The sequence below is a fragment of the Hesperophylax consimilis genome, chromosome 10, assembly GCF_061612785.1.
Source record: "Hesperophylax consimilis isolate HC1 chromosome 10, BYU_Hcon_1.0, whole genome shotgun sequence".
NCBI classification, from domain to species: Eukaryota; Metazoa; Arthropoda; class Insecta; order Trichoptera; family Limnephilidae; genus Hesperophylax; species Hesperophylax consimilis.
Genome location: NC_142845.1, coordinates 5,424,140 through 5,451,288, shown reverse-complemented (window position 1 = coordinate 5,451,288; position 27,149 = coordinate 5,424,140). Strand labels below are relative to the sequence as shown.

At 32.2% G+C, this 27,149-nt stretch overlaps 1 protein-coding gene and 1 pseudogene across 2 annotated transcripts in view; one reads left to right on the top strand and one right to left on the bottom strand.

The window, feature by feature from the left end:
* Positions 1-27,149, top strand: part of LOC149420215 (protein kinase C, brain isozyme-like) — a 610,992-nt gene that overhangs the window by 309,848 nt on the left and 273,995 nt on the right. The window lies entirely within an intron of this gene.
* LOC149420216 (uncharacterized) overlaps positions 6,350-27,149 on the bottom strand; it is a 36,368-nt pseudogene continuing 15,568 nt past the window's right edge.

Here is a 27,149-nt window from a genome sequence, read left to right as displayed (position 1 = left end):
ACTTTCCCACTCTTTTTAACCTTGCAACATACCCATCGGGTAGGCTATAGTCCCACTGACTCCACACAACAGATGAAACTAGTTGGGACTCTTATGCGATATTCACATTAAAAGTCGGCTCTGCCAAAACTCATCTCAAGTAGTTCGCTGCGTTTAGTGGCTTATCAGGGATGCCCGGGTTCGTGGAGTGTGGTTGGTACAAGTTTTGGCGGTGGATGCGGCTCCCACTTAGGATCGAGAGAGACTGGTTGAGGGAGGCCTTTTGACATCTCCAGCAGAACTGTCCTGGACACACTAACCCCAGTTTTCTACCCAGCTCTGGATACCCTTTTCCTTCCCAGAAAATACTCACCTTCCTTTCCTTAAAAAGACCCTCCGCACAGCATCCCCTGAGATGACAGGGCCTCCTGTGCGGTAAAAATAACCATTTTTTTTGGTTACGGCACTATCTCAAATTAATTTTTGTTTCCTTGTAATACAAATTTTTCAGTAATATATTTTGTGTAAATTTTTCTGCAAAAAAATCTTAACTCGTATTTTTATCTTTTATCACGAAACAAAATTAAAAGCTTTAAAACTCTTATGTTTCAAAAACTATTTAAGTCGATGTACTACGTCGTGTAATATTTTAAATTGTGCCGCTATCAATAACATCCCTTACGTAGATGGCGATAAGGTTTAAATTCCCAAAAACACCATCCGCCTGTTTTGATTTATGCAAGAAAAAAACATGGCCAAAAAGTGCCTTTTATTTTATTTTGTGGATGTTCAGTAATAAATATTTATTTTTTTTCGATCATTTTATAAATAACTTAATTTGCCACATTATACAATAAAATCATAACCGAAAATGGGTTCGTAAGTAGGATATTTTGAACTTTAAAGCAGTTTTCATAGGCCTTTACATTATTTTTTCTGGGCTTATAAAAAGACTTCTAATCTAAAAAATACTCGATTATTTCAAAGGACAAGATGTATTCTACTAGCAGTATTTAATTAAATCATCTGAAACATTTCTAGGCGACCAAATTTTCAAACCAAAAACACGTGATTTTGCATTACTACGTATGGCATCTCCTTAAGCGTAAATGCAAGCTACTACTTCTATACTCGCTCCGGAACTGCTCGCGCAATTTGAATTTCAGCTCACCAACCACTGAATATATAATCCATAGAAGTGTGATCTATGTATATGCGATGATATTTATACATAAAATAATAAAAAACCTGTCACCAAAATACTCAAAATAAAATTATTTACAGCAAGGTCATTCGCAAACATAACCCAAGACCGTACAATGAAATTAGGCTACCAAAAAAGGACAAAGCCAATACACAAAATGGTTTACTATACAAAGAAATGCAATATTATAATGCGCTGCCGAAAATCAATAGAGTCTGCACAGTCTGATAGATCCAAGCAGGATTGTAAGAGCCATATTAATGAAAAGAAAATTCAATAAATGCTTAAAAAGGAATAATGTATATAATGATAAATAAATTAAACATTTGTAAACTTATAAAATTAATAAATCGGTAAAATAAAATAATTACCGACTTGTAAAAAAATTAATGTCATCAATATAAGTGAGACCTTTCGGCTCCTATCAATGAAAAAGATTTTCTATTCAAGGAAACATTTCGATACTTGATGAATTTCACTAGAATAAGGCAGAATTAAGCTTACTCCAGGCGTTCTGATATTCTCCAGGACCCTGGAATTGGTTATGTGTTCAAGAAAGATTTTTGATATTTGAAAATTTTTTATCGATGAAGTATTTTAACTGTTTTTTTTACTCTCGCAAAAAATTATTTTATTTTTATGTTGACGAATAAATTTTCTACAACGATTTAAAATGTGTCATGTTCGATTTGCCAAAACGACGTGTTCGTTTTTATTCGTGAATTTGGCGGCGTTAACGTCACGCTGGGAGACGTTTGTGACCTACGTTTTACCATACATAAGCCTTTTCTGATTGCGCGGTCTTAGGTCGTTTTGAAAACCCATAATTATGAACAGAAATATTGAAATTACGTTTTTTAGTACGATAATCATAATCATAAAACTAAACTTAAAACATAGTTTGTGAAAATACCCCATTTTACCAGAATAAGTAATGAAAATTTGAGTTTATTTCGGGCACACGGACACGCCCCAGCACACTTCTATCATTCTATTTATTCAGTGACACCAACACATACCTCCAATTATATCAGTAAACGCCGATCCCGTATAATGGGCAGGATTCAAGAACATAGGTACAATGCTACGACGGTTTACACTTGAAGCCGGTATTTACCTACGCCCCTACAACGTAGCGGGTATGGCTACGCCGGCAGTCTGCAGCCTTCTACAGCCTGCTACCTGCCGCTTCCGCTTCTTGCACCGATTTATGACGGAAAATGATATATGATCCTTTAGCCAGACGTGTTTGTATACCACTCTCATATTGTAGCACGATGGATAAATTGAAAAATACGGATGTAAATGTAAACAATATTTTTGACGCATAGCAGTAAAAATTTAACTTGTCATTATTGTTTTTTTTTTAAATTTTTAAATTATTACCTTGGTAAATGTTATTCAATAGTTCGTGTTGATTTATTTATTGTCATGTGTTTTATTCGTAGAACTATGTTAAATTAAATATCGTTATTATCAGGTTCTGCACGTATTTTAGTATTTATTATTGTGACAGCTGTTTCAGCCCATTATCAATGTGTGGTTAGACCACATTAAGACAACTTATTTATATGATTTTATTTACCTCTTTCATATTTTTACTTGTATGATGTTTAAAGTGATTTAAATATTTTCATTGAATAAGAAGATTATACTAACAAATTTAAACGAAGCATGACAGCGTTTAACCACTCGACGATCGGGACCTAGTTAATAAAGCTTATATTTTTCGATCTCATATTTCAAAATCACAATTGATCATATTATCTTACAACTATTTTTTTTCTCTTATTATATATATAAGTATAATCTTATTCTTCAATAATATATTACTTCGATTTGTAGAATCTTCAAAAGTTAAATAAAAGTGGTTTCAATAAATATTTTCAGTTAAAAGTTAAGTTTCGTGGAGAAATTAAATTATGTAGACTGTTAAGTTGTTCATATTTTTTATCCTCACTAGGAGGTCCTGGGCTGAGGTAAAACGAGCTTTATTTTTTTAAACTTTTTTACCCCGATTTAGATTGATAATTATGCGACACAAATTTTGGCGTCTTCTCTGATTTCTCACCATTTAAATGTGCCACAAATATATTTATACTAGGAATGTTTAGAGAGTTCCACGGCCTCAACTGGTCTCATTATTTATTTTTGGGTTTTTATGCCGTGTTGCGCTACCTCCTTCTTAGGCCAACATTATACATGTGCCCTGATGATTGACATTGTAACGCTGTCCGAAACGTTGGCTAAATAAGGATTTAGCGCAACACGGCATAATACCACAAAAATAAATTACGATGGTATTTATATTAATACATCTGTAAACAGTATTACTTAAGTTTTAATAATTATTTTTACGATTTTTGCTTTTTAATACAGATCATGTTTCCAAGTGAATATATCCAATAAATTTCGATATTATTTTTGGTTCATCTTCTAAAACGCCTTTAATACAAGCAATCTGTCGTGTATATTTTTTACAATCATTATCATTTTCATTTTTTTATCTGGTGGATGGATATTGCTATGTTTTATAGCAAATTATTTGTGGATACTTTGGCTAAACGTCAGTGAATAAGCGATGCGTCGTGACTCATTTTATTAAGAGCCGTAGCCATGGTCCCAGATAAATATTTTCGTACGGCACAGAGTCGACTCAATTGAACGGGAGTCGTGACTCACGTCGTGGCTCGTGAGTTCAGAGCATACGATGTATGTCGATACGGCTCCCCCGATACGGCTTCCACCTCCTAGCTCCCAGCGTAAGCGTATGAAAGATTGTACGACTCTTGATTCGGCTCATCAAAAAGAGCCAGCTCAATTGTGCGGCTCGTTCATGAACGACTCATCTTTAATTTGAATAAAAGAACACACATTATTTTGCAATCTGGCGTTAGCTCTATCAGTATGATATGGAAGTCAACGGTTTCTTGTGAAAATAATTATGCCTTCGCCATTTTCCTTATTTAATGACTTCATTATATTGGTCCAATGCACCGACGGCATTACGGCACCCGTGTGTCACGTTTCTACAGTATGTTGTATCCCCTTATTTTATAATATATTCCTATCCACGCTCAAAGTGCACTCTGCAGTACTGTGCACTGTGCACTGCTCGTAAAGTTTTAAAAGATACCTAGAGGAAAACACGGCAGAAATACAACAGAAATATTTCATACCCGACACGTTTCCTGAGTAAAATTCTAGATTATTCCCGCAAAACGCTCACCTGCTTTTCAAAAACTGCACCATTCTTTCATTAAATGCTTTTTATTCACTGAATTTAGACACCGGAGGAAGATTATCTAAAAAAGTTTAAAATTTATAATAGTTGTTTTCTTAGTAAAATATTACTTCGAAATCTTCACTCCTTAATCTTAATTCGTTTGTTATTACCCTTAGTTTTATAGAAATTGCCGTCTTAGTTAGAAATATGAACTAAACGGTGTTAGAAAGAGAAAACACCAAGCTTTGTATTCTTATATAAAAATTAACCTCAGAATAAAAGGTACGCCTCTTGAAACCAAAGGTTCCGACCGCAATTTGAGATTTTTTATTATTTTAAATGAAATGATATAAAAAGTGAAATGACAGTAATGTTTATAAGACATTTGTCTTATAAAATGTGGATTTTCTCTTTTCATTATCAGTAATTTTTGTTTAGTGTTGGTAAGGTAAAACGTAAGGTGCGCAATTTTAAAACTTTTTTATGTTTGGTTTAAAAATTCTAATACCTATTTAAAAAATATATATGTTTATTTCTAATAATAAAATTTGAAAGCGTATTTTATCCCCTTCCAAAAACAGTTTTTGGATATGTTCAGAAATATCTAATTTATTTGGATTTTCTTACATCATCTTAAAGAAATATGAAGGTCAACATGCCAGATTCCAGAAGGGTTAAGTGACTCGAACGTAATTCGCTGCACCATTTCTCGGCGGAGATTTACAAATAAAACTTCAGAATGTAAGCTTTTAAAACAATACCATTCTAACGACTTTCGTTGCACGTAATTTCCTTCTTCCTCCAAGTTAATACGATTTTTCACTTACCGGAGCCATGTTTTTACTAAAGCTTTTATGAATGAAAACGTTGGGTTGTATACAATTAAATTCTTCAACATAATATCGAGTTACTTACTTTTTTCCCCGAGTACATTATTTTCCGATTTGAGAATGGTTCTTCATAAACTTCGTAGATTTGTGAGATGTTCCTTTTAAAAATATGTTTATTCAGTTGTTTTATGTACAATACTGTATTTTACACAAATCTTATAAAACTGAGCAATCAGTTTGATTGTAATAGATATTTTCTTATTTATTTGTTTTCGCGTCTGTCTGTTTGTGCGCTTAGTTTTTCTAAACTACGTAACGGATTTTAATAGGGTTTTCATTATCATTTAGAGGTTTTCTTCCAGAAGGTTTTCAGCTAGTAACATCATAATATTGAACTTAACATTTTAATATTTAATATTATAATACTTTACTCAATATTATAATACTTAACTTAATATTCTAATACTTAACTTAATATTATAATACTTTACTTAATATTATATTACTTTACTTAATATTATGATGCTTATTATAATACTAAAATACCTAAGTTTAAAGATGCAGGTATTTTAGTCCAATATTAAAAGTTTTATTATGATATGTAGGTATGGATTACAGACCTAGGTATTTGTTTACAAAATATATGTTCTACAGAGGCAGAATGTCTTATGTTTTGATTTTTGAAATAGAGTTTTTTCTCTTTTTAATGTCTTCAGGTAATTTATTAAACATTTCAGAAATTTTATGCCTCCGTAAACATTTTGTCCGATTTATGAATAATAGTGTTCATGTTTTGCAAACACGAAGAAGCCCCAAAACATTAACCGAAACAAATAAACCATTAAATACTATCAAACAACCATCTACACCCAACTTCTTCCCATCGAAAACTGGCGAATCAAGACAAATTCAATATAATCCATGTCTCTGTAAAAAGTGACACGTTTATAATATTTGATTGATGTGTTCGAGGAGTTAGTAGCGTCACCTTTTTGCAATGTCCCTGTGGCGTTTGGTTCGGTTTGGATAGGTTTTCAGCAACGCTGTTTGGAGGCTGTATTCCGCCTATCGACCCGCCCGGGAATCCGCCCAACCGCCCAGCGGCAGTATTCAGTGTTCTCCGCCGGTAACTAGGCTGCTACCCTCCTCCGACCCAACCTCCCCCTTCTTCAACTCCCCCATCACTCCACCCCTCTCTCCGGCTGCTGCATCGGTTTGTATGCCACACAGGCCGGGACCCTTCTTCGGTGCTCATTTGTTCGTCACTTGAACGTTTCGTGTTAGCTTTTTAAGGGTGGACCGAACGCCGTCGGAAATATCACAAAGGGATGCACGTTTCATTAGCAATGTGGCAAGCGTTAAGTTACGCTAAGCACTGATAAAGTTATATTTTTATAGCTCGGTTGATGAAACCTAATATTGTAGAAAAAAATGTATTAAATATTATTATTTACCAGCTGACGTGTACCCGGCGTTTCTTGGGGACTTAATGGTTTGGGGTAAAGTTTCGAGGTTGTGAATTCTAGAGTACCCTACAACTGGATGCATTTTAAGGTGGAAATAATATCATTGTACTGTTCTAAGTATTTGTTGCACTTGATCGTGCCATGTCCTTATCAACCATTTACTTCCAAATCATATATTCTCTTTACGCCCCTTTCTTCGTTTATTTTACCACAAATATTTTTTTTATTCACTTCTTTCTCGGATATCTCCGATTTTTTCTACCATTCAATTCATGATATCCACCTTTTTACTTTTAAAACACTACTTTATGTCGACTTCAATTCGATTCCGTATCTCATTCCAGAGCAGAGATAAGAGATGAGTTAAGTTTTCCTCGGGCATCCCCAACTTCTTCAACCATTCAAACCAAACACTTAAACACTCCTCACACTAATAAAAACAAACTTTGAAATTTTAAGTGAAATCCATCTAGTAATTTTTGGGTCTACGGGGGACAAAGAAAGAAACTTTCATTTTTGTATAAATAGATTTCACGAGTGTCAGCAAAGGTAACTTGACAAGTTAAAATATGTTTATACAAATATGCTTATTGTACATTGTCAATAATTTCTATTTGTTATGAGGATTTAGAATGGTGGTGGACACTAGGTTCGTGTATAAATTAAATCGTAACAAGCCGTTTTAACTACAAAAAATAGAAATTTAAGTTTGTAGATAACCGAAATTCCTAAATTTAACATTGTATATTTTTAAAGTTTGTGACTTTTTTAAAATTACCCAGACGGGAGGTCCCAGGAAAAATTATTTCCCTCAGGCCTATGCCATCTTAGGGGATGCTGGGTGGAGGGTATTTTTAAGGAAAGGATGGAGAAGATGTTCTGGTTAGGAAAAAGGTATGAGGGGTAAAAGGAATCTAGGGATCAGTGTCTCGAGAAGTGATTGACATATAGTTTGAATTATTATTATTTGTGCAAAAGACCTTTTTCAGTTCATTTAAACATTATTTCTTGGTGTATAAATTTCATATGTCATAAATACCAAGTGTTTGCTTTATATGACAGTGGGTTGATGTTCCTATCTTCAGCTGTGAATATTAGGGCATTTATTGCAGAATAAAGTCATCATATCGTTATACAACCTCTACTTTATCATTTTACCACCTAGCCGCTAACACCTCAGTCCCTTTGATATCCTGCGGAACTATCATAAATAATAGGAATATAATATTACCCCGGAGTATCTTTTCCGATAGCATCAATGGGATGTTTCAACATTGGAATATTGCAGGTGAAAATGAACGTTAAACTCGTTCCAGAACTTAGCGAAGCTATCTTCCTTCCTTATCGAACTTTCCAAAAGCAATTTCACACCGCCGAAGTTTGCAAAACCTTTGAAATCACGACAACCATTAGGGACAGGAACCCTACATTAAGTTTAGTAATCGCAATAATTTATACCTGGCGGGCTTTGGATAATTTTTCAATTCTGTTTTCATCATTACTGTTCGAGCACGATACTCTCAACGGAAAATCAGAAAACTTTCGGAAATTGATAACGTCTACATGTTTTCGCACAGTTAGGCTGTTTTTATTATCACTGTTCGAGCGCAATACTTTCATCGGCGAATCGGAAAACATTCCGAAATTAATAACGTTTACATGTTTTCGCACAGTTTTCAAAAAATTGCAAAACAAGACTGATTAATAAATCTATATATTACCAATAATATTTAATTTGTTCTCGATGCTTTGTACTATTTATTGTCAGGCGATGAACAAATAAATTGTAAAACTATCATGGAAGTCTTTCCTTTGGTCGCTTTTACAGGTGCTCGTAGTTCTTTAATTTTTTTAAAATAATTACATTTTATTATTATATTGTACACAATTCAATTAAACTACTACGCTTCTCTTTTGAGCTTTTGTAGAGAAGCGGAGTGTGTGCAATGAAATATAACATTGACCTATAAAGTTATGTACATGCAAATGTTATATGAAAATGATATTTGCAAATTAGTATGTATGTATGTAAAGAGTATACAGTGAAAATAATATTTATTTATTTATGTAAGTACGTTATGTGTCCTTGGAAATTTGTCGATAATATATATATATATATATATATATATATATATATATATATTTATCATTCGAATTGATTATTATAATTCATTAAAAATACTAAGCTTGTTTAGAGTAGTGTAGGGTACGAAATAAGATATACGTTTACTTGTAAAGTTATGTACGGGCCAATTGTATATGAAAAGGATATTTGGAAATGTTTCATTATGAAAAAATAAAGAGCGTAAGTTTTAAATTGTTAGTTTTTAATAAAATATATATATATAATATATATATAAATATATATAAACTAAACATTTACGTAAAACTTAAATCTAATTGACTTCACAGTATTCTTTTAAATGTTAGACAGAAAAAGTTTCCACCTCTGGTTCACACCGTTGCATATAACATTATGATTTTGATGTTATTCCTTCCCCAACCAACTAAAACATGCTACGGTTATCCCAATCTATAAGAGTGGCGACAAAACAAATATCGAAAACTACAGACCCATTTCTTTGCTAAGTGTCCTATCAAAAATCATCGAAAAAATTGTCAAAAGTAGACTTATCTCCCATTTGGAAACCCAGAAGATTCTCTCGCCCAATCAGTTTGGCTTCCAAAAAAAAATTAGTACAGAATCTGCAATCTTAGATTTGACTGAGAACATCTCTAATAGCCTGGATGAAGGCGATTCCTGTCTAGCCATATTCTTAGACTTAGCCAAAGCATTCGACACGGTTTCCCATCCCATACTCCTAGAAAGGCTATCTCAAATAGGCGTCCGGGACTCAACTCTTAACTGGTTCTCCTCATACCTAACTGGTAGATCACAAACTGTAAAAATTAACAACACAGCTGAAAGTAACCCTCTACCAATTCAATTCGGAGTCCCACAAGGGAGTGTCCTAGGCCCTATTTTGTTCCTCATTTACATCAACAAACTCTGTAACCTACCCATAACCGGAAAACTAATATCCTTTGCAGATGACACTGTGCTCATAGCTCGTCATAAAAACTGGAAAGGAGCATTTGACATAGCTCGACACGACATAGGCCTTGTAAAGAATTGGTTAGATGACAATCTCCTGACACTCAACGCTGGTAAAACGAAATTCCTAACCTTCAGTCTATCTGTTGCAACCCAACCTACTAACAATCAGAAAATAACAATTCACTCTTGTCCAAGACCTTATTCTTCCTGTACTTGCCCAAACTTAGAAAAAGTATCCCATATAAAATACCTAGGGGTCCTTATTGATCATCATCTTCGTTGGGATCAGCACTTAGCCAGCCTAACTCCCCGAATTCGCAAGCTCTGTTATGTTTTTCGAACATTAAGAAATATCCTTACTCCTACAATAATGAAAACAGTCTACTATGCTCTCTGCCAATCCCAATTAGCATATGGCATCATAATTTGGGGCGGTTGTGCACATTATCTTATTGATCCATTACAAAAAGCCCAAAAAACGATAATACGTACTATCAACAAGCGACCGACAAGATACTCCTCCACTCGACTCTTCACTGAATACAATGTCTTAAACATACGGCAACTCCACATAAAATTTACTCTAATGCATTTTTTGTACAAATATAAGAAAAAAACCCTCGTACACCACAATTACACCACCAGAACAATAACCAACCGACACTACAACGTCCCTACACTACATACCACGTCAGCTCGAAGACATTTCATGTACCTAGCTCCCAAAATATTTAACCTTCTCCCTGTAAACTTAAAAACCGAAACCCAACCCCATAAATTTAAAAAACTAATATCAAAATGGATAAGTTCACTTCGAGACCACAATATATAAAAATTGGTACATAAATTAAATTATATTATAATTTTATCAACTAATTATCAATTATTATTAATATTTAATACCATTTCTATTACTATAAATACATTTAGAAACCATGATTTTAATATTTGTAATGCAATTAAATTTGTATAATTTAATAACTTTTAATTTAATTTAATTTGTATATTTTTATTACTTACTTATTATTTAATTGTATAATCTAATTAACTTATATTTCAATCTAAATTGCATAACTTTATTACTTATAATTAACTTATTTTATAAATCCAATCTGTAAATATCACCCGCCATAACACAGGGACATCCCTAGCATGGCGGTTGAATTATCAAAAATATGTATAAATGTTCAACAAGTTCTTATAATAAATAAATAAATAAATAAAATAAATTATTCTGAGTTTAACGCCAAGTTAATATTTTCCGTGTCCATGTATAATTTCACATCAAAACGAAAGACAGGCTGTGTTTACATTCTCGTATCCAACGGAGAGGCGGCATTTGGAAAATTGCGAAAACTTTATAATTTTTTTCCTTCTTTTTTGTGTCATATTATACTTTTTAATTCGTAATACTCAGAAGTTTTGAAAAATATATATTTTTAAATTTCTCTCGTGAATCTTCGACAAAGTATTAATTTGTGTTTTTTTTTCTTTTGACTGCGACAAGTCACGTCTCGGAAAATTGGGGAAAATAAGTACCGACAGATTATTATTTTTTTGAATGTATTAATTACTACAATATGAACACAGACGGGGCCACAACCTTTTTAATTAATTTCACTCTTCCGCTTCCGCAGTTTCACTCGTCCTTCTATTTAAAAATATTCATTTATTATTCAGCAGTAACAATTTCTTAATTAACATGGCGCAAAAAATGCTGCAATATGAAGGTGGCAGGTATTTGATAATTGCTTGTAGTTGTTTTTTCTTTTAAATTTTGTTATCGTCCCCAAGGGAATGAAAATAAATATTGAGTGGTTACTCTATCATTCCTTCTGCTTCAGGGTGTGTCACTGGCTTCCTTTTAAGGCAGGGATGGGGAACCTGTGGCTCGCGAGGCTATTTGGCGCGGCCCGAGAGCACCTACTGTGCGGCTGCTGACCACAAAAAAAGAGTAAAAAAATGATTTTCAGAACGCGAGAACGGTTTTAATGCATTAATACGAAACTCAGAGAAAGCTATAACATATCTGACAGCTAATTACGTATGCTCCTACGTTACTGGAAAGCAGTTAAGACACAAAATAATCGTGCCTTTTTTATTTTATTTTAATAACTATTATTGAACCAATAAGAAATTAAATCGTAATAAGAAATTATGAGTGTAATGCGAATTAAACTAGGGACTTGCTTACAGATAAAATTACAGTTGACAATAGACAGTTGCTTACAGTTAAAATTACATCTGCAGACTCATTTAAGATGGAAACCATGCCCGTGTTTGAAGTGCAGTTATAAAATTATAGTTGCAGACTACGCGCTGCAAAAAATAGGAGGAAACCATTTTCGTGTAGTTATAAATAAAGTTGGGAACTCGCACAAAGTTTAAATCTTAAGTTAAAACCAATTTTGTGTTCAGAATGTAGCGATAAAATTCCTGTTGTATATTCGTTAATCTAAGATGCAGACTGTGTTCTGCAAAAATCGGAGGTAACCATTTTCATGTTCTGGGTGTAGTTTTAATCAAAGCTGTGGACTTGCACAACGATTCTATCCTAAGTTAAAGGCTGTTTTGTCTTTTGAATAATGTGTTAAAATTGCAGTTGTGGATTCATCTGCTGACGCGTGTTTAAGGAAACCGTTCCATGTGGTGTTAAAATTCTACTTTCACACCATTTGCGGACTTCATTGCGGAAAACCTTTCTCGTCCAGTTATAAATTTGTAGCAATAAACTCATTTGTGAACATCACATTTGGTCACGCATGTTTTTATTTTTTTATTCGATGAATTTTTTTAGGTGTAAAAAAAATTATAATTAAATATGAGGAAACCCCTAATAACCCTAATAAAACGAAACCCCAACCCCGCCAACAAAATCCAAGTTCGACCCGCGGGTGATATTACAAACGTCCAAATGGCCCCCTATGGCGAAAAGGTTCCCCACCCTTAATCTGATTTTTGAAAAAATACTATAGGTTTCGTAACTCGATTCTAGAATGACATTTTATGACTTTATGCCAAAGTGAATTGTCGGTTACGAGTGGCGAGATGTTGTCTATTTGAATTTTGATATGATTTTTATTAAAAATAATGCAATAACTAATTACGTAGCCATATTTGAGAAACTCCTAATACCGTCATAATATGCGAAAAACGTTTCGGTTGCAGGACTTAGATAACAGAGAAATTGATCCCACCATACCTGGGTGGTAACTTGATGCATTTATCCGCTTAGCCAATAACTAAGCCTCCTTTCTTACGGATTCTTCCGAAAAGTTTTTAAATACTGCAATTGTAATCACGAGATTGTATTTTTGTAGGTTTCAAATTTTATAACACGCCCTTCAGTTTAGCCCATTAATTTGTAAGTATATTCCATCAAGTCGTTTTAACAGTTTTTTTTAATTTTCATCGCGCCTAACCTTAACCTTGAAATGAGTGCTACAGGACAGAACTTCTGTTTGACAGAAGTGACAAATGACAGCAATAAATGGTGTTTGGTCATAGCCGACACTGAGTAATGAAAGAACGTCTTATTTTTAGGTTGGATATTCGTAATATTGTCAGTTCATTTTTTTTGCTTGCCAGACGAAACGCGTACTTACGAAAAGAATGACCATTTTGACATTGATAGCTTTGTGAAATTTTTTCATCATTCTGTACGATATTTTTTGGTAAAGAATGACGAATTGGCCGGCTAGTATAAACATTTCCAGTAATTGAAATTAAACATTTTTCAGGAGGTTAAGATGTTGACCTAAAAAATGTTGTAGGTAGGTTGTTGTATCAGAAAATATATTAATTTAATATTGGTCATACTTAATCTTACCCACCCTTCGTACTGTTTTCTTTCCCAGAATTTATTCTTCATCCTTTACTTTAAAAGACCCTTACAAAGCACCCCCGAAGATAACATGGTCATACTTAATCTTACCCACCCTTCGTACTGTTTTCTTTCCCAGAATTTATTCTTCATCCTTTACTTTAAAAGACCCTTACAAAGCACCCCCGAAGATAACATGGCTTTAAAATAAAACTAAAAAATTAGTTCGTGAATTTCACGCCTGTGTAATTTCACCCTGAAACCGATTTAAAGCACCGCCGATTGGCGAATTGAATAACCAGGTAGGTTTTCGATATTGGTATTTAATGCAGATATCTACCATATATTGGCATCTAACCATTCATATCTAATATATAATGGTATCCAAACATTCATATCTAAAATATATTGGTATCTAATCATTCATATCTAATATTTAATGGTATCCAAACATTCATATCTAAAATATATTGGTATCTAACCATTCATATCTAATATATATTAGTATCTGACCATTCATATCTAATATATATTAGTATCTGACCATTCATATCTAATATATATTAGTATCTGACCATTCATATCTAATATATATTAGTATCTGACCATTCACATCTAATATATATTAGTATCTGACCATTCATATCTAATATTTAATGGTATCCAAACATTCATATGCAATAAATATTGGTATCTAACCATTCATATCTAATATATATTAGTATCTGACCATTCATATCTAATATATATTGCTATCCAACCATTCTGAACTTCCATTATACTTTTTGCCTCACAACGACCACAAAACTTGATGTGCCCTAGTCCCACAGGTCCCAGACACACTCTTTCTGCTTTCGCTTTGAAAAACTAATTAAAATTCCGTCTAGACAACCACTATAAAACAATACTGATTGATAAAAACGTATAGTTCCACAAATATGAGATGAAAGACGAAATCTATAGCTGTCCGCGTCCTGTGAATATTCTAAAGATATTTAAATCTTTGAATATTACGCCTGTCAGTGAAGATGATTGGAATATTGCCTGTGAATTTATATTCGTTTTAACGGATACAAAAGAGTTTTCAACGAAAACGTATTTTCTGTACAAAACTGTGGATTCTTGGTTTTTAATTAACGCCTGCGGTTCCCTTTGGAAATCTTTGTTTTATTTTGATAAATATCGGAGTGACGTTTGCCAAATTAATGACACTTCCATCCAACGGATTTCAGAATTGAAACGTTGCTTGAAATGGCTTTGGTCGTGTTTGGTGACCAGATGTGAATAGCCAGGTACTTCCCCACCTACTTCACCCTCATCTCCTTTCCATCCCCACTACCTTCAGCTTCACAAAAACCCGATTGCGGATTCCATTGTCTAACTGACTCCAGATGGTTGGGAGCAGTTGGGACTCTTGTGCGGTTTCACATAAAAATAAAAACCGTTAAAAATCACAATAGTAAGCAAATACCGCATTTTTAATGTCGTTATCTCTTGGAAATCAAAAAATTAAAATAGACTTTAGTAAATAAATATCTGCCATTTCAAATACTGGTTTTAGAATATATTTTTCCAGTGCAAAATAAATTATTATTTACAACATTTTGATATGATAAGAAATTAGTTTTTCACTGCCAAAAGTATTACCGTGATTTTTGGGGTATTATGCCGTGTTATGAACAACATCATCATCTGTATTTAAACTAACATACATCTGCCATGATGAAGGACACTGTAACGTTGTCCAAAACGTTGGCTAAAGAAGGAGGTAGCATTAAAACCCCAAAATAAATCACGATAATCCATTTAAAATGTTTCACATTAATCGCTTTTGTTGTGAGTAATAATTTAATTTACATTAAGTCCGTTATACTCGTAACTGTACGGTAATTTTATTATTCTGTGTATTGTTTTATTTATTTACATATTTCCTTTATCCATATTTATGAGAGTTTGGAATTTATGAACGTGATTTTAAATGATGAAATATTTATTATAAAATTTTGTGTTGTAACTTCCCTTTTCTCTAAATATTGTGTTAGCTTTTGTTAGTGGGATGCGTTTGCACTGCAAGAATAATTCTAGTTAAATTTAATTTGTTTTTTTTTTTATGAATAGTAAGGAATACTTTTAGAAGAGTTTTTCGTAGGGTAAAAATTTATACAATTAAAATGTGTTCATTATCAAAACAAATGTAATCCTTTTTAAAAAAAAAAACCAACCCGTAAAAAACAAAGTTGTTTTTTTACGATAATACATCTATTTTTATTAATGAGAATATTTTTTTGAGGATTGAACCTTTCTACCTAGGGACTGGCTCTTAACAGCTGTGAACTTTTGAAACGTCTTTTAAAATTTAAAATAAAACTTATTTGGATTTTAATTGGTTTCAAGTTGAGGTTTAAACTGAAGATTGAACTTTCCTTTCCAGGGATTGATTGAAATGAGTGAACCGCGCTATCACTTAAGCCAAATCCTAATTGGATGGTACCTAGATTTATTTCGTATATTAACTGCTATTAATTTTTATAATGTCGTTAAATTTCAGAGAAATGCTCGTGTGCGCGTTTGTGCATGAGTGCTACCAAAAGAACTATTGATAGAATGATTTGTCATCGACAACGAGTCTATCCGCCGAGTTTCAGCTCGATGAGATGTCGGGAAGCGGGTTAGTTTCCTCTTCCAAGATTCCATTTCATGCATTAATTTATTTATTTATTCATTCAAGAAAAAAACATCAACATTCAAATAGATGGCCTGAAAAGTACAGTAAGTAATTAAACAGTACAATAAACTGATTTTTCAAAAACGGAAAGAAATACCGAAAAGCCTTTGCCTTCCACTATCTACTTTTTTCTGTCTTTTTGCAGCTTTTTCTACGGATTTGTATCTTACAAAATATTTTCTTATACTTAATAAAAACAGAATAATTGAATTTTTTATTTCGTACTATATATTAACTATCCCGCAGCCAAGTGGGGGAGTAGGTAGTCCCCAAAATTACTATCCTCCTTATATTAGCAACACATTGTAGTCGGGCGCTTCAAACAATATAATCTAGCCTATAGCGGGTGTTTTTCGCGAATAGTGCAAAAATATATCGCTTCAGCTAAATCTTCACCAGAATGGGCAGACAAATTATCGGCGAATATTTCCTCATCACTTTCGTTATTATCTGAAGACATTTTTTAAGGGTAAAAGAAAATATCAATTAAATAAATTCCACTAAAAAAACACGTCTGTTTTGTAACTCTGTATATCATAACTAAAGCACGTGTATATTAGCGCCACTCTATCTTCACATGTAACGAGTGCCGGGAAAAGTCATTCATGAAATGATTATTGTAATAACATCCTCGGGATTATCTCATAAGAGTAAAGGTCCAATGAATTTATAACACTTCATAAAAATATAATAGGTACTCATATTCCCAGTACAACTAACAAACAATCTTTGAAATTTAACACGATAAAATTGCCTAATTATTGCAAGAGTATGTGTGTACATAAAAGAAACAACGGCTTACCTTTTTTTGTTATATGTATGTGTAGTTTGTAATGTCTTCAAGCGTTTAGATTAAATAGTCACGGGAAATAATAATAATAATTTACCTTCCTCGCCTTTGAAGTGGAGCCGGCGTAAAGGGTATTTTTACCCGTCTCGCCGATAAGCACCAGTCGGCCGCGCGGGTAAAAATACCATTCCCGCTTATAGTGTGTTAAATACTTGACACATCATTTAAGTATTTTACGTATTCCTGCGCAAATACATAAGTGACCATTAATAATAGACTGAATAATTGGGATTTCTATAATTTAAAAGCCCATAAGACAGAAAAATGCATGGGGTCGTCGGAAGACCCACTTGTTTACAGACGTTTTGTTTGGCATCTTGGCCTGTCAAGAGTTAATTAATTTAAAGTTTTGCGTACTAAAAATGCATTACTTCAAAGTTTTTACGAAAATTGGCATTGCGTAAATGTGACGGGAGTTTGACCTCAATAAAACATTAATTCGATTATATTCCTGAAAGCAATTTTATTATTTAAAAGCACGTTATTGATTTAAACACGGCGCATGCAACTTGTTGTAGCACAATGAGCTATTAAATGTGTGTATTATAACGACCGTGTTTTGTAAGCCGTAAAATTACATTAAGCTGTAAAAATATTATCGCTTTTCGTTGTTTCTCGTACAAAGTCATTTTCACATTATAACCCTTTGCTAGCAAGCTAGCACTCGTATTAACGTTGGCGTTAAAGTTAACCGAATTTCAATTTTATATCACATTTTTACAATTCTATTTTGGTGAAATTATTGTTTTATTAAGCCCCCGAATTCTCAATTCCTACCGATTTTTAACAGGTTTCTCTTTAACTCTTTAAGTTCTAAAAAAATATATTTTATTTTTGAAGATTTTTTTATTCAGTGTGTTATTACATTGTATGCGTATGTTAAGACCACCAAACTAGAAATATGCCGTATTGTGGTAGTTGCCTATATATACAGTACATTAACATAATAAATCAAGTATAAAATATAGAAGAAATTAAAATAAGTATATAATTTAAAAGAAAATAAGGAGTATATAGTTCAAGATAATGTATGTAGCATACAATTTAAAAATAATAAAAAATATATATATATATATATGAATAAATTCAATTTACGAAATCAATGTACAATAAGAAAAAAATAACTGTTGATATTTTGCTAGTTAGTGTTTATGGGAAATACATCAAAATAATTTGAAATAATATATCAAAGATTGAAATATTTTTTTTTAAATTTTATTAATACAAGACTTAGAGGGTACATATAGTTTTTGTGATATTTCACCCTCCATGCTAGGGATGACCCTGTGTTATGGCGGATGAATTTTACAGTTTGAACAGAGTCTATACATTACTATGATATGGAAAAGAAAAATAATAAAAATGATGAAAAGTTAGTTAGGGTTGCAAGAAGAGAATGGAGAAGTTAGAGAATTATAAGAAGATTATAAGAATTACTCAAATTATTAGTAAATAGATCAGACTAATTATTTATTTACAAACTATACCGCTAGGTTAGGGAATAGGCATTATGTTATGTTATGTATTATATGTTTATTATGTATTATATTGTAACGTATCAAAATTAATATGAATATATGTTATAATAAGGAGATGATAATCTTAAATAAAAGATTCATATTACGGAATATAATTTATTGTAAAACAAAAGATAGCAAGAGACTCGATGAATGATTTAAATATAAATAATCTCAGGGTGCGACTAACCTCGAAGAAACGTTAGTAGGGCGGTATATTATTACGTAAAAATAATTAACATGGTGATTGAAAGTTATGCTACATTGTAGGTAGTAAAATGAATTATAATTTTAAATATCATTACTATAAATATTAAGGGCGCCAGTTCCATATAACGATAGAACAAAATTTATTAATTTATAGTAAACCAATATTGCAAACAGAAAGAAACTAAATATTGAATATTTGAAATGAATATTGAAATGAATATTGAATGTTGAAATGCATAATGATAAACTAAAAACTTCCCGATTTCGTGTTGACCGCCATCCGCGAAGAGTCCTTTCTTCCCCGTACGTGTGATTGCTGGATCCGCCACCCGAATACTGAAGACGAAGCTCCTTTTGTTCTGTCAGCCAAACACCGAACCTTCTCTCATGGTGTCGCCAGTTGTCGGACATCCACACCAAATAATGTAAATCAACGGGTACTTAATTTATCCCGTTACATTACCCCTTTCCGTTGAGAAAAAAAAATTATGTTTATGTTGTATTATAATTTTTTTTTTTGTAGTGCCTCCTGGCACTTCCTTAAAATCCATTTTGGGTATAGTGCAGCACTCCGGTTATAAGAAGTTTGTAGAGAAGATCCAACTCCGCATGAAGCCTTTAGAGCCAGGCTATTCCATAATTTCTTCTGAGATGAATGCCAAAGGGTATATAGTTCCTTATGAAGTAGAAGGCTGATAGTCGTTGAATGTGGGGTTGAGAAGAATCCAAGTAGTTTACGTCTTGATGATGAGATTGCCCGTAGGAGATGCGAAGTAAAGCCATGCGATGTTCATAGCCTCTGTAGTAGTCAATTGCTTCTATGTTGAGATCCTTGGTTCCGCTTCTTTTTTTCAAGTCTTCTTAAAGTCCCCTATTATCTAACCCCTAACTAATTGGTTTACTTTACAAAGAAAGGCAAAAGAAATTATAATTAATCATATTAATAATATAATCATAAAAAATAGAAGTGATGATAAACACTAACCAAAAGTTATAATTTTGATTGAAACATACTGGCCCCAATAATCATGATATAATGAAATTGTCATAACCAATTATATGGAATTTCCTAAATTTCCAAAAAAAATAGAAAATTTATGAGCATCTGAAGCGATCAAACTGCAATGCCAGTTATTATAGAAAAACTAAATGTGTCAATTAGTTCTACTTATGTACGAACATTTAAAAAAATTAGGTAAACAGTGTAAAATAGAATTAAACACCTATTTAAAATTCAATGGTATTTTCTAAAAAAAATATATAACCAATATTAATATCAATTAATGTCAACATCCTATCCAAGATGCGAACCTTTTAGTTAAAAGTGAGCTCGAAGTTTAGAACAATTTCCAAAAGATGGCAGTTAATATTATTAAATTTCAAAATAATAATTATGAAAATCACAAATCTAAAGTGTGAAAATGTGTAAAGATTACATCATAAGTTCCTATATTATGTATCTATAAGTTGAAATAAAGACCAAAATAACTTTACTGTTAAGTCAAGCGATAAATGTTGTCATATTTGAGCTACCCTGTAAAATTCGAATACGAGATCATTTATGTATGAATTTAAAATTACTATTTAAATCATCATTAATTATTATCGATGAATGAAAATGTAAGTTGAATATTAAATTTAATTTTATTTTAAATAAACTGCACGAGCTCAAGAACTCAAAATTACTGATAGATTGTATAAAATTGTACTTCGATTGCCATCAAATTGAACTTATTTTAAAATAACAAATTCGATTGTATTTGTTTCTACCTGATATGAATATCTCAGGAATATTATTATGTAAATAATAATAACCATATTACGTTATTAATTACTTTTGAAATCCAAAAACAAAGTTTCCGATAAATCCTCTATAATAGAGAAGGAAAATGACCAAAATAGTCCAAATTTATAAAAAAAATCAATGGACAACTAAACATAAAAACACTGTTTATGAGTTTCCAACAAATCCTCTATATCAGTGATGGAAATAGTATGAATTACTGAATTTACAGCAATTAAAAAAAGAAATTGACAAATAATATCTTATATATCCTCTGTAATAGAGATGGAAAATAGCAAGAATTGTCTAAGATTTACTGAATTTACAGCAATAAAAAAAAATAAAATTGTCAAATAATAACCAACATATCCTCTGCAATAGAGATGGAAATTAGCATTTGAACAATTTAATCCTTTAATTTAAAAAAAAAAAAACAAAAAGAAAACACAAAACAAAAACACGCTCTCACAAGGAAATTAACGTTATGATTTTCCATTTTTAAAAATTATCACCTTCCAAAAAAAAAGTGCCCAAAACACTATCTACTATTTCATCAGGTGCACACTCAGAGGCTTATAAAAGCATGGCGGCATTAAAGAAAATGTACTCTCAGAGGCTAAAAAGCATGTAGTACATTTCTCCCGAGAAAAATTGCAACAAAAGCCAATTGCTTTCACTATATCACATAGAACATAGTTCCCCTGTCTCATGTAGGCAAAAAACTTCTACACGCTACAGGCCCTCTATGCCCTATGGACATTAGATGTAAATATATACATCATTCCCACCCTTACAGTCAACCCTTACGAGCTGTACAAAGCCTCAGCGGTTTTATATTAAAAAAACATGTGCAATGTAAAAGAAAAATTCACTTTCAGAGGCTACCCAAGCATGAAGTGACATTCCCACTGTAAGATACAGGCTAACATTTTTTTTTAAATTGAAGATCAAACGTTAAGACCTACCCAAACAAAATTTAAACAATACGACAAGACTACCGAACAGTACACAACAAAACATACATTTAATGTGTAAACATACGCGTTACGTTTACGCATCAAATGTAAGCGATCAAATTGTCATTTCTCGTTTGTGGCGTTCAAACGATTACGAGAACTTGTTAAGAACGAATAATATAAATATTTATAGTTAGATAGACAACATTATTTTACCATGTTGTAGTAAAATATTCAAGTGTATTTTAGTAAATTTTACTTGAAAAAAATCATCAACATTTAATATGTGTTGTGAAAGAAAAAATATGCATGAAAATAATAATTGTGCGTGTGATGTTATTTTTTTTCCTTTAAATAATATTAACATTATAAACATTTCCTCGAATAAATGTGTAACATTGTTCTGTATGTAAACTGTTAAAAGAACCATTCTTATTAAAAAAGTGATTCTATTTTAATCATTTAATAATCTCCTTTAGAAATAAAATAACCCAAAAAAATTAAATGTCTGACTTCAAGAAAAAATTCTTCAGAAAATTCAAAATATTAAACTAGGCAAACTATGTGATACACCCACAATATTGCAATAAGTTAATTATATCGAAATTACTAATGGACTTCCATGTCATGATCTAAATTAAGCATGTAACATTGACTATCAATTAATCCCAGATGATGCAATACCAATTATAAATTTAAAGTACCCACAATAAAAATTAAAGGTTTCACAGTTAAAAAATAATTATTGAGATTTATTTTTTTTGTTTTTACTTGAGTCAACTCCTCCGAAACCAATTGAACCGATAAAATGACTTTAAATCCTTCCTAGAAGATATCATTATATCACCTCGCATAGCCCCAAAGAAAATCAACAAAATAAACAAACAATATAACCTCTTTATGCAATGATTATACAGGCAAACCGCAATATACAGGAGTCGTCTGCCGCAGTGATGAAAGACGTCTCCTCCAAAACTACCAGCAAGCGATCCCGTGATACTTGACTGCATTGATGTATAAATCTGAAATTCACATTTATATATTTCATTATCTTATTTAAAAATAAATAAAAATAACTCCCTTTTATCATTGATGGAAAGTTTAATTATTTCCTATAACAGAAAATATATTTAAAAAATAAATAAATTATTAATTTAAAAATAATTTCTATGTATGCCTTATAACAGGAAGATTTAAAAGTCTAAGTCAATTGAAATGAAAATGACTAAGAAGTAACATATTATAATGTTATTATTACAATTATACAGTATTTGAAATGGTACGCAAATGTAATTCAACATAACCTGAAAGAGGAATATTAATATATCTTGAGGAAATTTTGCACAAAAATGGCGTTATGTGAATCAAATAATAGTAATCATTATTATTATTCATTTATGAGAAAAAAATCCTTGATAACAATAAGAATTTAACTTACTCCGTTTGATCAATTAATTTTGTTGCAATAAATAGTTACCAAAAATTGCGACGCATGTTGTTCACGAATATTGTGAAAAAAATAAACTACCGGTGCACTGAGGAAATAAAATAATAATTAGTTTACCCACACACAATCATTGTACATATTTAAATAATATTATTTGCCAGTGAATCAAGTAGGTATTCTGATTCAGAATGTTTTAAATAATGCGATGACGCCTTACTAAATACGTCACGGATTCAAAACGGTAACAATTAAAATAAAATATGTGACGAAATAGAATTTTACGTCACAAAGAAAAAAATAATGAACGCTTGGCGTTCTGAGTATTTGGTGGCGGACTGCAAAAAAATGTTCAAATTAAAATTAAACCCCCGATTGCAATGATAACGACGGAAGAACAAAAAACTCTCGCGAATCAACACGAACTCGTGAAGCTTCATTTATGCATTTCATTACTCAAAAATTTAAAAAAATACATGAAATTAACATGAAACTATTCAAACTACCCACAACAGCACATTAAATCACCATGAAACAACAAAAAAAACCCGGTTTAACCACGTTGGGTCGCCAAATATAACATATGAAAATTAATAAGAATTTATGTTATAATAAGGAGATGATAATCTTAAATAAAAGATTCATATTACGGAATATAATTTATTGTAAAACAAAAGATAGCAAGAGACTCGATGAATGATTTAAATATAAATAATCTCAGGGTGCGACTAACCTCGAAGAAACGTTAGTAGGGCGGTATATTATTACGTAAAAATAATTAACATGGTGATTGAAAGTTATGCTACATTGTAGGTAGTAAAATGAATTATAATTTTAAATATCATTACTATAAATATTAAGGGCGCCAGTTCCATATAACGATAGAACAAAATTTATTAATTTATAGTAAACCAATATTGCAAACAGAAAGAAACTAAATATTGAATATTTGAAATGAATATTGAAATGAATATTGAATGTTGAAATGCATAATGATAAACTAAAAACTTCCCGATTTCGTGTTGACCGCCATCCGCGAAGAGTCCTTTCTTCCCCGTACGTGTGATTGCTGGATCCGCCACCCGAATACTGAAGACGAAGCTCCTTTTGTTCTGTCAGCCAAACACCGAACCTTCTCTCATGGTGTCGCCAGTTGTCGGACATCCACACCAAATAATGTAAATCAACGGGTACTTAATTTATCCCGTTACAATATGATTATGTATTATGTATTATAATAAGTTATGTTTTGTCTGGAAGGTGATTAAATTGATGGAGTGTAGAATGAATGGGTATTGTAATTGTAATGTATTCCGTGTGTAAGGATCCATTTCGTATTTTTTTCTTAAAAGGAATGGGGTTGGCTCACGGTTTTTAGGTTTTCAGGGATAAGGTCAAAGATTTATTTTAGGAGCTAGGAAGAAAAATTGTCTTTGAGCTAACGTGGTATGTAGTGAAGGTACTTTGTAGTGACCGTTGGTTATTGTTCTGGTGGTGTAGTTGTGTTGTAAAAGAGTTTTGTTTTTATATTTGTACAGGAAATGTATTAGCGAAAATTTTAGGTGGAGTTGTCGTATATTTCAGACCTTATACTCTATGAGGAGTCGAGTGGAGGGGTATCTTGTCGGTCGCTTGTTAATTACACGTATTACCATTTTTTGGGCTTTTAGAAGAGGTTCGATGGTAGATTGTGCACAACCACCCCAGATTATAATGCCGTAAGCTAGTAGGGATTGGCAGAGAGCGTAGTATACAGTTTTAAGAATTGAGGTAGTAAGGATATTTCTTTTTTTTTTTTTTTTTTTATAAATTTAATTTAGATTAAATTTGATAATATTATTATTAAGTTCTGCAAAAAAAAAAAAAAAAAAAAAAAAAAAAAAAAAAAAAAAAAAAAAAAAAAAAAAAAAAAAAAAAAAAAAAAAAAAAAAAAAAAAAAAAAAAAACACTTGCAGAACTTAATAATAATATTATCAAATTTAATCTAAATTAAATTTATAAAAAAATTAAATGGAGTTCTACGAATTAAACACAAAAACAATAAATAGGATATTTCTTAGATTTCGAAAAGCATAAGAGAGCTTGCGGATGCGTGGCGTTAGACTGGCCAAGTGGTGATCCCAACGAAGATGTTGGTCAATGATGACCCTCAGGTATCTTATGTGAGTGACTTGTTCCAGAGCTGGGCAATTACAGGAATAGCAAGTTCTCAGACAGGAGTGAATTATTATCTTCTGGTTGTTGGTAGGTTGGGTTGCAGCTGACAGTCTGAAGGTTAAGAATTTTGTTTTTCCAGCATTAAGTGTAAGGAGATTATCATCTGACCATTTTTTTATAAGGTCTATGTCGTTTTGAGCTATGTCGAATGCTCCTTTCCAGTTTTTGTGTCGGGATATAAGCACAGTGTCATCTGCAAAAGATATTAGTTTTCCGGTTATGGGAAGGTTACAGAGTTTATTTATATAAATGAGGAACAGAATAGGGCCTAGGACACTTCCTTGTGGGACTCCGAATTGGATAGGTAAAGGGTTACTTACAGCTATGTTGTAATTTTCTACCGTTTGCGATCTATCAGTTAGGTATGATGAGAACCAGTTAAGTGTTCTACCTCGAATACCTATTTGAGTTAGCCTTTTTAGAAGTATGGGGTGGGAAACCGTGTCAAAAGCTTTGGCTAAGTCTAAGAATATGGCTAAGCAGGAATCGCCTTCATCCAGGTTGTTAGTGATCTTATCAGTCAAGTCTAAGATTGCGGATTCTGTGTTTAGGTTGTTTTGAAATCCAAACTGATTAATCCAAATTGTTATGCCGAAACGTTAACTATATGAAATTCTCTCGATAGAAAGAAATCGAAAAGTAAGCCCCAAAAATTATTAAAAACACATTTTGTTCTTTTATTTTATATGTTATTTGCATGAAAAAAATCACATTGTATCTTTAAATGCAACGAAAGCGTTTGTCCAGAGATTTTTTTCTCTGTTTCAAACGAGTCGTGTTTTATTAAATATTTTTACCATTTTCTCTTAATTATTAATTTTCAAACCATCTTTGAACGCTTACTACGGGGCCTTAAGTCTTTATAAAGTGTTTTTTATGTAAAGGTAGCGAGGAGCGGAGGGAGATAGGGAAGAAGAAGGTTGGGAAGTACCTGGCTTTTCAGATCTGGTCACCAAACACGGCCAAAGCCATTTCCAACAACGTTTCAAATTTGATTGGTGGTCTTACACCACGGCGATGCTGAGAGTACCTTCCATTTGTTTTGCCTCATAGAATAACTTAGTTTTGTTTTCTACAAGATTTATATAATTTGGTCATTGAATAGTTTATTCTTCCCCTCATTCGTAAAAATAATAACTGGAGTCAGTTATGTGCGCCCATTTCACTGAGGGATAGGTAACCCACCTCAGCATAAAATATTCTCATGAATATGTAAACGATTCAATTAATTTCTGCGTTATTTCTCGGCCTTAAGAGATGCCTTCGTTTATCGTTTTATTCAGCTACCGTATTCCCAGTGGCGAACCTCATTCCCTTCAAATATTATTCTTTATTCCCAGTGCGCACGCATCGGGGCGGGATGTTATAAATAATAAAGAGCATAGTTTCCTAAACTACGGGTCGCGACCCGGCACCGGGCTATGAAAGAAAAAATTCCCGGTCGCGTACATTTCGCCACGAACGACGCACTAATCTAGTGGAAAATCTACCGAAACTCAAAGAATTTTTTCTATTTTCTATCTCATGACACGATATGTATTAAATGCATTTTTTTCATTGCAATCGTTAATTTTTGGCTTTTGGGATGTTAAAACTACTTTTATAAGATTGAAATCGCTCTTTGAAAATATTTTAATGACATTCCGTTTTGAACATGGAAATGGTTTCTTTCTCAACGACCTTAAATAATTTCGGCATTAAAGTTCATTTTTCGACATTAAAAAACTTCATTTTGAACTTAGGAATATGTTTTTAGGGTGCCCTGGATACGTTTTTTTTAGATAATGATAGTGTTATGAAATCATAAATAGTAGCATTCAGGACATGTGAATGGTTTCTCTCCTGAATGCTTTAGAATACA